This window comes from Nycticebus coucang, chromosome 5, assembly GCF_027406575.1.
Source record: "Nycticebus coucang isolate mNycCou1 chromosome 5, mNycCou1.pri, whole genome shotgun sequence".
Taxonomy (NCBI): domain Eukaryota; kingdom Metazoa; phylum Chordata; class Mammalia; order Primates; family Lorisidae; genus Nycticebus; species Nycticebus coucang.
Genome location: NC_069784.1, coordinates 78,559,857 through 78,573,378, shown reverse-complemented (window position 1 = coordinate 78,573,378; position 13,522 = coordinate 78,559,857). Strand labels below are relative to the sequence as shown.

General features: G+C 36.1%; 1 protein-coding gene across 5 annotated transcripts in view; it reads right to left on the bottom strand.

Moving 5' to 3' along the window:
* GRIK2 (glutamate ionotropic receptor kainate type subunit 2) overlaps positions 1-13,522 on the bottom strand; it is a 735,964-nt gene that overhangs the window by 172,007 nt on the left and 550,435 nt on the right. The window lies entirely within an intron of this gene.

The window sequence follows — 13,522 nt, the reverse complement described above, 5'->3', positions numbered from 1 at the left end:
TTTGACAGAAATCTTTATAATCAGGCAATGATTCGTTTAAACATTTCTTAGTTTTAAAACTAGACTACAGTTTAAAGGTTTTAATCTCCAAACAGTTAAAATATTGTGCAAATCATCTTTCAGTGTGGTTCTGTTTACCTTCTCTGAGTTTTGTTTCTGTTCCTCTAATTTGTTTTATATTATTTAATGAAAATCCTTGCAGCCTTGCCTAAATCACATTAGGAAATGAGTTTTTCAATTTTTGCAAAGTTGCTAATTTTCCACGGTAGCTTAAATATGTTAAATTACTAATGCTTTTCATCATCATGGTCTAACCATCTGTCAGGGATGAACTTAAGCTCTAAATATGTTGTAAGAAATTTTTGCAATATTTTAAAATGACAAAGGAATCTATGATGAGAAGCTTCTTTGATACATTCCTTTTATTATGTAAAAACTTTTAGAGAATAAAGGAAAAAACAATCATTGTAGAATGGCACTGGAAACACTCACAGATAAATTGGTTGAGAATATTAATCTATGCATTTGTGTGTTGGTGGTTTGTGGGAAAGAACTCAGATAATTAGAAACAGTATCTTTGACAGCAGAGAACAGCTATAGAGAAAGAAATACTAAAAACTAAGGCGAAAAGATCCTTTTGGGTCCTAGCAAAGGGCATCATCATATTCACAAATCAAGGAAAATATCAACTTAGCAATAGTAATTGCTAATATCCTTTACCTATTTGCTGTACAATAGGTCCTGTGTTAAGAACTTTATATGAATTATCACATTCCTCACAACCTTTACACAATCCTACTATTACTAACTTTTCAGATAAGTTAAGTTATAAAGCATGTTTGTTGTTACAGAGCTTATTGAGACTGTTGTCATAGCTAAGCTCTAAGTTGCTGGAGTCTATACCTAGAGCTTTACCATGCTATGCATCTCAGAAACCAGCAATCAAACCATAGAGGAGTTATTCATTCATAAAAATGTTTGCAGGGAAGGAAAGGGGAACACAGAAGCAAGAGCAGCAATTGATAAATTAGTCTTTGAGAATTCAGAAGAATTGGTGCAGAGTTTACGAAAAGGAAATATTTTCCATAGGAAGACAGCACTTTCTCTAAGCAGGGAAAGAAGTCAAAATGGTTTGAAAAAATCAACAACTTTTTTAGAGTAAGAAAGTGGTAAGAAAGGCTCCATGTAAAAAATGAACAACATGAAGTAGTGGTCTGTTGAGGGGGGTTAAGAGACAGCACAATATGTCTGTGCATAAAATCCCTCTTCTTAGGCACATGAAAAGCAAAATTTTCATCATATATAAAGCATATAAGTTAATATGCTTTAAAGTAGCAAAAATTGATTTTTTAAATTGACTGATATAATTGTACATATCTACCATGGACAATATGATGTTTTGAAGGATATGTACACTGTGAAATGACTGAATCTAGTGAATTAACATATGCATTGCCTCACATAGTTACTCTGGTGGTGAGAACACTACGTCTACTCTCATCATATATGCTATCCAAAAAAGTTAATCGCATAGATGTAGAGAGTGGCCTATGGTTACCAGAAACTAGCATGCTTGGAGCAGGGGAAAGGAGGTTGAGGAGATGTTGGTCAAAGATTATAAAATTTCAGTTAGATAAGAGGAATAAGGTCTATTGTACAAAATGATGACTTTGGAAAATATTTTAAAATATGCGACCATCAAAAGTTAGGAAATAATTCACATAACATATACTAAAACAAAAACCACAACATTATTCCCTAAAAGTTGTTCCATAGTTAAATGTTAATAGGATTAACTAGACATACATAAAATTTCAAAATTTACTTAGCATTACCTAAACTAAAAAAACTAGTCCTAATATGAAAGAGAAAGGAAGACAAAGTTACATAGCACTATACTTTGAATTATAAAAGAAATTAGAAACTTGAAACAAAAGATATAAATAGACACTTTTAAACATTTAATAAAAATGTATAAACAGACTGTGTTACTTTCACATAATACAATGTTATTTAGTTATAGTATAAAAAGACTGAGCTATGTAACCATTAAAAGACGAGGATGAATCTTAAAATTCATATTGCTACACCACTCTGAAAAGGCTAATTTGAGCTATATGACATCCAGGGAAGGGCAAAACTATAGAGATAGTAAAATCATCAGTGGTTGCCAATGGTTCTGGGTGAGAGAAGAAGTAATGAATAGATGGCATATAGCACATTTTGGGGCAGTGAAACTATTCTGTAGGATACTATAATGGAAGACACATGATGTTATATGTTTATTAAGACTCAAACTGTTCAACACAGAATCTTAATGTAAACTATGGATTTTAGCTAATAAAATAAGTGTCTAAAATAGTTCATCAGCTAAGAAAATGTATTACACTCATAGACACTATCAATCATAGGGGAAACTGTTATATGGAGAAAAGAGAAAATCCTTGTGGAAACTCTACTTTATGTACACTTTTTATGTAAACCTAACATTTCTGTAAAAATGAATCCATTTTTTTAAACAGCAACACTTGTTTTTATCATATTTTTAATGGTTTAAGGTGATTGCTACTATTAATAGTAAAGCACACAAACTTATCTAACATCAATTCTCAAAATTCACCAGCATTTGATTTGTGAATATATATATATATAAATATATATATATATATTTTTTTAGTTTTTGGCCGGGGCTGGGTTTTGAACCCGCCATCTCTGGCATACGGGGCTGGAGCCCTACTCCGTTGAGCCACAGGCACCACCTTCAAATATATTTTTAACTCCATTTTAAAAATAAGACCTCAGGGCAATCTTGCACAGGAAGATGAACCTTTATTTATGCCCAGCAGTATTTTCTATGAATGAGATACAATTTCATTATACAAGTCCCTTAATAATATTAAACATTATAATTTAATCAAAATGTTGTTACATTAAAAGCAGTTAATACTAGTTATCGTATTGTCTCACTAAATACCATGTTATTAAAAACCAAACAGTTAGAAAAAAATATCCCAGGGGTAAAATTGAATAGTTCATAAACTTTTATCTCTGTACATAGAGGCTAATATTATGTGATTTAACAAAAACAGATTTAGTAATTGATTTCTTGTTTTAAATAATACAAAATAATCTTGCATTAGTAAAAGCCAACAGACATCTCAGTGCCTGTAGCTCAGCGGCTAGGGTGCCAGCCACATACACTAGAGCTGGCAGGTTCGAATCCAGCCAGGCCTGCCAAACAACGACAACTACAACCAAAAAATAGCCGGGCATTGTGGCAGGCACCTGCAGTCCAGGCTACTTGGGAGGCTGAAGCAAGAGAATCATTTAAGCCCAAGAGTTTGAGGTTGCTGTGAGCTGTGATATAACAGCACTCTACCCAGGGTGACAGTTTGAGACTCTATCTCAAAATAATAATAATAATAATAATAAACAAAGAAAAGAAAAAGCCAAAAGACAATTTAAAAATCAATTTTAGGGGGAGAGATTAAAGATGGCAGCCAAGTAACAGCTTCCCTGTAACTGGGCACGGTGAGTCTGGGGAGATAAGACTCCAGACATTTCTGACTGGTGGGATCTGCCTATAACCATCCCTTTGAGGACAGAGGGATTCAGCAAGGGACTTCTGGACCCCAAGAGTAGGACAAAAACAGTGGGAAACTGGCAAGTGGTTACAAGTGTTCGATCGACCTAATCACGCCAGCAACCGTAAGTACAAGCAGCAGTGAGACTTCAAACCAGAAAGGCCTTACCTGTGAACTGTTTTGGTGTTTTTGGACTTGGCACTCAGTTGAACTCCCTTGGGGAGAGCTTGAGCAAGAGTGCGGAGAACTTTGGGCATTGTCTGGGGCCCCAGACAGAGCCACTGAGCTGGGCTGCAGGGAGCCATTGTGTGAGAGAACTGCCCCCACAAGTTCCACCCTCAGGGTCCCAGAGCAAGGATCAGGTGGGACCTAGTAACCCAGTGACTGAGCAGCCTAAAGGCGGGGACTGATCTGCCTTACAGCCTTAACCCTTAGGGGCAGAGTGAGATGGTTTTGGCACACTGGAGGCTCAGGCTGTTGCCCTGTGTAGAGTGCCGTGGTGTCACAGTTCATAGCAACCACAAATTCCTGGGCTTGGCGCTGCCTGAACCTCTATAAGAACTGTGCCGTGACCCCACACCAACTGGGCCTCCGCATGCCCTGACCAGGAACTGCAGGAGCTGTGCAACCCTGTGTCCTCCCTCCTGTATCCTCTCAGCCTCCACACTGGCCTGCTCGTCAGGCCAGGGATACGGGTAGCCACATGCCCCCTGGAGCCCTCCCTGCCTCTGCACAGAGCCCTTCTCCTGGCCAGAGACTGCTGAAGCCTTGGGCTCTCTGTGTCAAAGTGACTGGGTGCCAGGCACTCCCAGAATAGCGCGCAACACCTCCCGCCCTGTTGCTTGATCCGGGTGTGTCACACGCCGGAGCTTCTTCCACAACCAGAACTCCCTAGCTGGAGCAGCCCCAGAGGGACTACACAGGGTTACGCTGAACAAAGATCCAGTAACAATAGAGTGATCCCACAGGGGTCTCATCTTGCAGAGACACCACCCCAACTCTGGGACGGACAGAAACAATGGTGAAAAACAATCATGAGGCGAAATCAACAGAAAATCTCTGTGAATGTGAACAATCAGAGTAGATCAGCTCCCCCAAGGATCAATGGGGTAGACTCACCACAAGATCCCATGCACAAATAGGTGAGATGTCATAAATCGAATTCAGAATCTGGATAGCAAATAAGATTGAATTAGAACTCCAAGCATTAACCCAAAAGATATCTCAAGAATTCAACAAATTCAAAGACCAAATGACCAAAGATTTTGACACATTGAGACAAGAAGTTGCATCCCTCAAAATCTGACAAACACAGTAGACTCCCTCAGTAACAGAATGGAGCAAGCAGAAGAAAGGATTTCTGACATTCAAGACAAAGTTTTCGAACACTCCCAAACTCTCAAAGAGGATGAGAAATGGAGGGCAAAAACAGATCACTCTCTCAGAGAGCTCTGGGATAATTCAAAGAAAATCAATATTCGTCTTATAGGGATCCCCGAAAGCAACAAAGTGGCTTCACAAGGCACAGAGTCTCTTCTCCATGAGATTATGAAGGAGAATTTTCCATATATGCAAAGAGATTCTGAAATTCAGATAGCAGACAGTTTCAGAACTCCAGCAGGACTCAACCCAAATAAGACATCCCCCAGACACATCATAATCAATTTCACTAAAGTTAATATGAAGGAGAAAATTCTGAAAGCAGCCAGACGAAAGCAAACCATTACCTACAAGGGGAAGAATATTAGAATAACTGCAGATCTCTCTGCTGAAACCTTTCAAGCTAGAAGAGGATGGTCATTGACTTTTAATCTCCTAAAACAAAATAACTTTCAACCCAGGATCCTATACCCAGCTAAACTGAGTTGCATTTATGACGGAGAAATTAAATACTTCAATGAAATTTACATGTTGAAGAAATTTGCCATAACTAAACCAGCTCACCATGATATTCTCAGACCTATCCTCCATAAAGACCAGCATAATCCTCCACCACAAAAGTAAACTCACCCAGAAAATTTTGATCAAATTACAACTTCCACAGTTGCAAAAGGATTAAAAATGTCCACCGGACTCTTGAAAGGCTTATCAATATTCTCAATTAATGTGAATGGTTTAAACTGTCCTCTAAAGAGGCACAGGAAGGCTAACTGGATACAAAAACTCAAGCCAGATATCTGCTGATACAAGAATTGCATCCTAAATTAAAAGACAAATATAGAATCAAGGTTAAGGGATGGTCATCTATATTCCAGGCAAATGGAAAGCAGAAAAAAGCAGGCATTGCAATCCTGTTCGCAGATGCAATAGGCTTTAAACCAACCAAAATAATTAAGGATAAGGATGGAAACTTCATAATTGTTAAAGGTAATACTCCATATGATGAGATCTCAATTATTAATACTTATGCACCTAACCACAACACACCTCAATTTATAAGAGAAACTCTAACAGACATGAGCAACTCGATTTCCTCCACTTCCATAGTAGTTGGAGATTTTAACACCCCTTTAGCAGTGCTGGATAGATCCTCCAAAAAGAAGCTAAGCAAAGAAATCTTAGATTTAAACTCAACCATTCAACATCTGGACTTCACAGACATCTACAGAACATTTCATCCCAACAGAACTGAATACACATTCATCTCATCAACCCACAGAACATACTCCAAAATCGACCACATCCTAGGCCACAAATCTAACCTCAGCTAATTTAAAAAAATAGACATTATTCCTTGCATCTTCTCAGACCATCATGGAATAAAAGTTGAACTAAATAACAACAGGAACCTGCGTACCCATACAAAAACATGGAAGCTAAAAAACCTTATGCTGAAGGATAGATGGGTTATAGATGAGATTAAGAAGGAAAGCACCAAATTTTTACAACAAAACAACAATCAAGACACGAATTACCAGAACCTCTGGGATACTGCAAAGGCAGTCCTAAGAGGGAAATTTATAGCACTGCAAGCCTTCCTCAAGAAAACGGAAAGAGAGGAAGTTAATAACTTAATGGGACATCTCAAGCAACTGGAGAAGGAAGAACACTCCAACCCCAAACCCAGCAGAAGAAAATAAATAACCAAAAATCAGAGCAGAACTAAATGAAATTGAAAACAAAAAATTATGCAACAGATCAATAAATCCAAAAGTTGGTTTTTTGAAAAGATCAATAAAATAGATAAACCTTTGGCCAACCTAACCAGGAAAAAAAGAGCAAAATCTCTAATTTCATCAATCAGAAATAGTAAAGATAAAATAACAAGACCCCTCAGAAATTCAAAAAAATCCTTAACAAATACTACAAGAAACTCTACTCTCAGAAATATGAAAATCTGAAAGAAACCGACCAATACCTAGAAGTACGCCACCTACCAAGACTTAGCCAGAACGAAGTGGAAATGTTGAACAGGCCTATATCAAGTTCTGAAATAGCATCAACTATACAAAATCTCCCTAAAAAGAAAAGCTCAGGACCAGATGGCTTTACGTCAGAATTCTACCAAACCTTTAAAGAAGAACTAGTACCTATACTACTAAACCTCTTCCAAAATATAGAAAAAGAAGGAATATTACCCAACACATTCTACGAAGCAAACATCAACTTGATGCCCAAACCAGGGAAAGACCCAACAAGAAAAGAAAATTATAGACCAATATCGCTAATGAATATGATGCTAAAATACTCAATAAGATCCTAACAAACAGAATCCAACAACACATCAAAAAAATTATACACCATGACTAAGTGGGATTTATCCCAGTGTCTCAAGGCTGGTTCAATATATGTAAATCTATAAATGTAATCCAACACATAAACAAACTAAAAAATAAGGACCATATGTTTCTTTCAATTGTTTTTTTGAAAAGATCAAAAAGCAGAAAAATCTTTTGATAATATCCAGCATCCCTTCATGATCAGAACACTTAAGAAAATTGGTATAGAAGGGACATTTCTTAAACTAATAGAGGCCATCTACAGCAAACCCACAGCCTATATCTTATTGAATGGAGTTAAACTGAAATCATTTCCACTTAGATCAGGAACCAGGCAAGGTTGCCCATTGTCTCCATTGCTCTTTAACATTGTAATGGAAGTTTTAGCCATTGCAATTAGGGAAGAAAAGGCGATCAAGGGTATTCACATAGGGTCAGAAGAGATCAAACTTTCACTCTTCGCAGATGATATGATCGTATATCTGGAAAACACTAGGGATTCTACTCAAAAACTCTTAGAAATGATCAAGGAATATAGCAATGTCTCAGGCTACAAAATCAACACCCATAAATCTGTAGCCTTTATATATAACAACAATAACCAAGCTGAAAAAACAGTCAAGGACTCTATTCCTTTCACAGTAGTGCCAAAGAAGATGAAATATTTGGGAGTATACCTAACAAAGGATGTGAAAGATCTCTACAAATAGAACTATGAAACCTTAAGAAAAGAAATAGCTGAAGATGTTAACAAATGGAAAAACATACCATACTCATGGCTGGGAAGAATCAACATTGTTAAAATGTCCATACTACCCAAAGCAATATATAATTTTAATGCAATTCCTATTAAAGCTCCATTGTCATACTTTAAAGATCTTGAAAAACTAATACTTCGTTTTATATGGAATCAGAAAAAACCTCGAATAGCCAAAACATTACTGAGCAATAAAAACAAAGCAGGAGGAATCACGCTACAGACCTAAGACTGTACTATAAATCGATAGTGATCAAAACAGCATGGTACTGGCACAAAAATAGAGAAGTACATGTCTGGAACAGAATAGAGAACCAAGAGATGAATCCAGCTACTTACCGTTATCTGATCTTTGACAAGCAAATTAAAAACATTCAGTGGGGGAAAAGATTCCCTATTTAACAAATGGTGCTGGGTGAACTGGCTGGCAACCTGTAGAAGATTGAAAATGGACCCACACCTTTCCCTATTAACTAAGATAGACTCTTACTGGATAAAAGATTTAAACTTAAGACATGAAACTTGAAAATAAAAATACTTGAAGAAAGTGTAGGGAAAACATGAAACTTGAAAATAAAAATACTTGAAGAAAGTGTAGGGAAAATTCTTGAAGGAATTGGCCTGAGTGAATATTTTATGAGGAGGACTCCCCAGGCAATGGAAGCAGCTTCAAAAATACACTACTGGGACCTGAACAAACTAAAAAGCTTCTGCATAGCCAAGAATATTGTAAGTAAAACAAGCAGACAGTCCTCAGAATGGGAGAAAATATTTGCCGGTTATACCTCCGATAAAGGTCTAATAACCAGAATCCACAGAGAACTCAAACGTATTAGCAAGAAAAGAACACGTGACCCCATCTCAGGGTGGGCAAGGGATTTGAAGAGAAACTTCTCTAAAGAAGACAGATGCACAATCTACAAACACATGAAAAAAAGCTCTTCATCCTTAATCATCAGAGAAATGCAAATCAAAACTACTTTGAGATATTACCTAACCCCAGTAAGAGTAGCCCACATAACAAAATCCCAAAACCAGAGATGTTGGCATGGATGTGGAGAAAAGGGCACACTTCTACACTGCTGGTGGGAACACACTAATACATTCCTTCTGGAAGGATGTTTGGAGAATACTTAGAGACCTAAAAATAGACCTGCCATTCGATCCTATAATTCCTTTAGTAGGTTTATACCCAGAAGGCCAAAAGTTACAATATAACAAAGACATCTGTACCAGAATGTTTATTGCAGCCCAATTCATAATTGCTAAGTCATGGAAGAAGCCCAAGTGTCCATCTACCCACGAATGGACTAGCAAATTGTGGTACATGTATACCATGGAATATTATACAGCCTTAAAGAAAGATGGAGACTTTAGCTCTTTCATGTTTACATGGATGGAGCTGGAACATATTCTTCTTAGCAAAGTATCTCAGGAATGGAAGAAAATGTATCCAATGTACTCAGCTCTACTATGAAGCTAAATTATAGCTTTCACATGAAGGCTATAATCCAACTATAGCACAAGATTATGGGGAAAGGGCCAAGGGAGGGGAAGGGAGGGGGGAGGTTTTGGTGGCGGGAGGGTAATGGGTGGGGCCACATCTACAGTGCATCTTAGAATGGGTACAGACAAAACTTACTAAATGCAGAATACAAATGCCTACATACAGTAACTAAGAAAATGCCATGAAGGCTACATTGAACAGTTTGACAAGAATATTTCAGATTGTATATGAAACCCGCAATCATTGTACCCCTTGATTGCACTAATGTACACAGCTATGATTTAACAATAAAAATAAGTAAATTAAAAAAAATCAATTTTAGCAAAAGAAAAACAATTTTCTATTAATTTATGTTACATAAATAGTTCAAAGTAAAAGGAGAGCTCCCTTCTGCCTGACTGAGTCAGAGATAGCTTTAAGAAATACCTATGTTCTCAGCCTGAAGAATGAGTCAGAAATGTCAAATCCCTGAACTGGGAGGGGGATAGCAGTAAGTCAAAGGAGCATCATATAGTATCATATGCCATTAAATGTGTCAATTGTGGGACCAGATGGTGGTGTATTGTCTGTCCTTATCACGTCCATTCATCTTCACAGCTCTACCAAATTTGCAGCATGATTTTCTTTTACACAAATGAAAAAACTGGAATAGTTAACAAGAAACACGACAGCTTAAGAAAAGTAGGGCTCCAAAGATGCTTATTTCCCACTATTTTTCTGTACACCATCATTCAAATGCATTAGAACCACTTCCGCTGCTGTCTGGGTTCTGTATGACCCTGCCCTAAATGATCCTTCCTGTTCTCCAGTATTCAAATTCTGTAGGACATATCTCTGGCTCTTTTCCTCCTATATGGTCCTAAATACTTTGCTCACATTAATTTTTCTTCAGTGAATTGTATAGCATTTTAAATATAAACCACATAATTTAACACATAAAAAAATTTATGTTGGGTTATTTCTCAGTATTTCACATGTACGTCAAACGATATGATATGAGAGATTTGAATGTACATGTTATTGAATTATATTACTCTTGTTCTTATAAAGTATACACAGTTTAAAGCCTTCAGGCAGTCTGAAGTATATAACTCTGAACTGAGGGAATAATAAAGCATCCTTCCCTAGAAATTTCATGAAGAGACCCACACAGCAGCTCTACAGTCAAATTAATAAGCATTAATTTAATATTCTACTATTTTATGTGAAAATCTTCCAAACTATCTTGTTCATCTTTATGATCAAAATGAACCTAATATCCCAATGCTATTGAACAAAATCTGACACAGGAACTTCTAAGTAAATGTTTGCTGAATGCAGTTTCAATTTAACTTACAAAATTTTTCAAAGAAACCATTCTGAGAATTTTAAAATTAAACATTTTTCTGGTTATACTCCAGAAAATAAGATTTATTTGTTCATTAATATAATTCCAAATGAACTACCCATTAGGGAAAACAGATAAATTCTTATTTAGAGTTATATGACTAATAGCAATCCAGTGAGTACTATCTCAGACAATGGTAAAAATTATTGCTCTAATTTTGAATTGCTTAAACCAAAAATTGATAATAATCATAACCTCATAAATATACCAAAGACTCTAAATTCAAATATGTTGAAAAACTTTCTTTTAAATAAAGTCTGAAGAATAAAAAAAACATAATGAGCTTATAATACTTGATCTGGTCAGTGACACGTATTATACATCCTTCTGAAAGTTCTTCCAATTTATCACTGGAAAATCAGTTTTAAACATTGTTTCCTTCTTTTGTAATGTTGTGAATGATTAATACAATGGGCAAAATAGTTAAATTAGTAAGTGCATATGAATAAATTGGCAACATTTTAGCAAAAATATTTAAGCTAGTTACTTATGCACATGTGAGTGATAGCACACTTTCTTAAACTACTTATAATGTGTCATGTGGACAAATGCTTTGTGTGCACCTGTACGAAAACACAGCTGGTACTGCGACTACCAACCCAGTCACACTGCCAAGATTTTCATAATGGCCTCCAACTAGTCCCCTATTTTCATTCTTGCCCAACCAGAATCTGTTCTCCATCCAATTACTAGAAAAGTGCTTTTAAAACATATACCAGATTACCATTTTCTGTTTAAAATCCTCCAGTGACTTCTAGCATGTAAGAACACAATCTAAAATCCGCACCCCTCATTTTAGCCCACAGATGGAGTCCTTGGTTACTGCAACAATATGGTCGTTTCATCACTTCCAGTCTCACTCACTGTTGTTCTAGCAACTCTACATGGCTTGCTAATCCTCAAACGTGTGTACACTTCCCTTTCTCCAAATCTTTACATTTGCTTGGAAAGACTGTCTGTCTCTCGGGACACAAAAGGCTACTCTCTCAGTTAATTCCGGGTCAGTGCTGATGTGACTTACTCAAAGGGCCCTTTCCGGACCCCTCTCTTTATCCACTTACTGTGTTTTCATTTGTTTCATTAAAAGGTATCACACACTGAAACTGTGTCATTTATCAGCCTATTCCACTAGAATATAAGTCCCTTTTCAGAAACAATTTCTGTCTTTTGCCCAATTCGAAATCTGCAGTGGCAAGAACAGTGCCTGACACAGAATATTTACTAAATAAATATTTTAAGTGAATGAAATTACCACTATTGCAAATTCTACCTTCAGAACCCTGCTCAACATGTTTACAAAAAAAAAAAAAAAAAAAGCTTGAATTATTTATTTTTCTGTTTAAGACTTATTTTGGATTGTCTGTCATCTCATCCCCCCCCCCAACTTTGGTAACGACCACACAAGAATAAAGATAAGAATATTTAGAAAAAACATCCTTGGGCTACATCCCTCCCATGACCCCAACCTCAGCCCCCCTCTATATATTCAATGCTATCTCTCACAGAAAGATGCTGGATCATACACCAATGGCTAATACTGAGACAATGTAAGAAGAGAAAAATGTTATTTACAAAATGGGAGTTTCCATTTGTGTGGTATCTAACTTTAGCTGTAATAAATAATAATACACAAATCCTAAATTGTTTCATAATCATCTGTCTTTTACTTGCTATAATAAACAAGTTATCTTATGTTAGAACTCACTACGCTGTGTTCAAAGAACAATTTGATGAGATTAAAGTTACATATTTAAAATATAAGAAAAATCAAGTATAAATAATATGTTGCACAGTACATATATAAAACCTAATATCGACTTGTAGGTTTATAAAAATATAACCTTATGCATTAGAAATATACCATTAGTTCTTCTCACCAAACTGAATAGTGACTACATGGTACGTGGTGGAAAGTAAAATAGGCAATTGAGTTACAAAATATGGAGACTTCATTAATGCTTGCAGGGCCTGAATAGGAGCAATTAGGAAATAATTAAACATAAATAATATTGAATTTATCTGCTGCTTCAGCAGCTGCTACTTTGTTAATGTTTAAGTAAGCCTGCTGATAATTTCAAATAATAGTGACTAAACTTGATATTAGTGACAGAATGAAAAATGGACTTTTCAAGTGGTTAAGTCTTCAAAAGAACCATGGCTCTAAAATGTTTCTAGAGTGAGGAGGGTATGTTTGTTTGAGGGGGGATACTAATTGGGGTTTTTGTTTGTTTTGTTTTATCTCCAATCCAAATCTGGTTTTGTCATGCACTCTCAACTTTATGTTTCTTAAATATTAATTCTTCTGTATCAGAATCATTATCCTATTTGCAATAATCCCATTTTTTTCAAGTAATTTGTTTATTCTCAATGCACTAATTGAGTTAATTTAGCTCCCTAGGGGAAAAAAGGTATCCACAATTTGAGATGTTTTTCACATTGATAATCCACTCCCCAAAATAACTTTTGTTTAAAAATAATCTGAGATGTGCACATCAATACTCCAAATAGTTATAATTTCTACCATCATTGTAATAGGTGTTATTATATCTACCATAATATCTATTATGC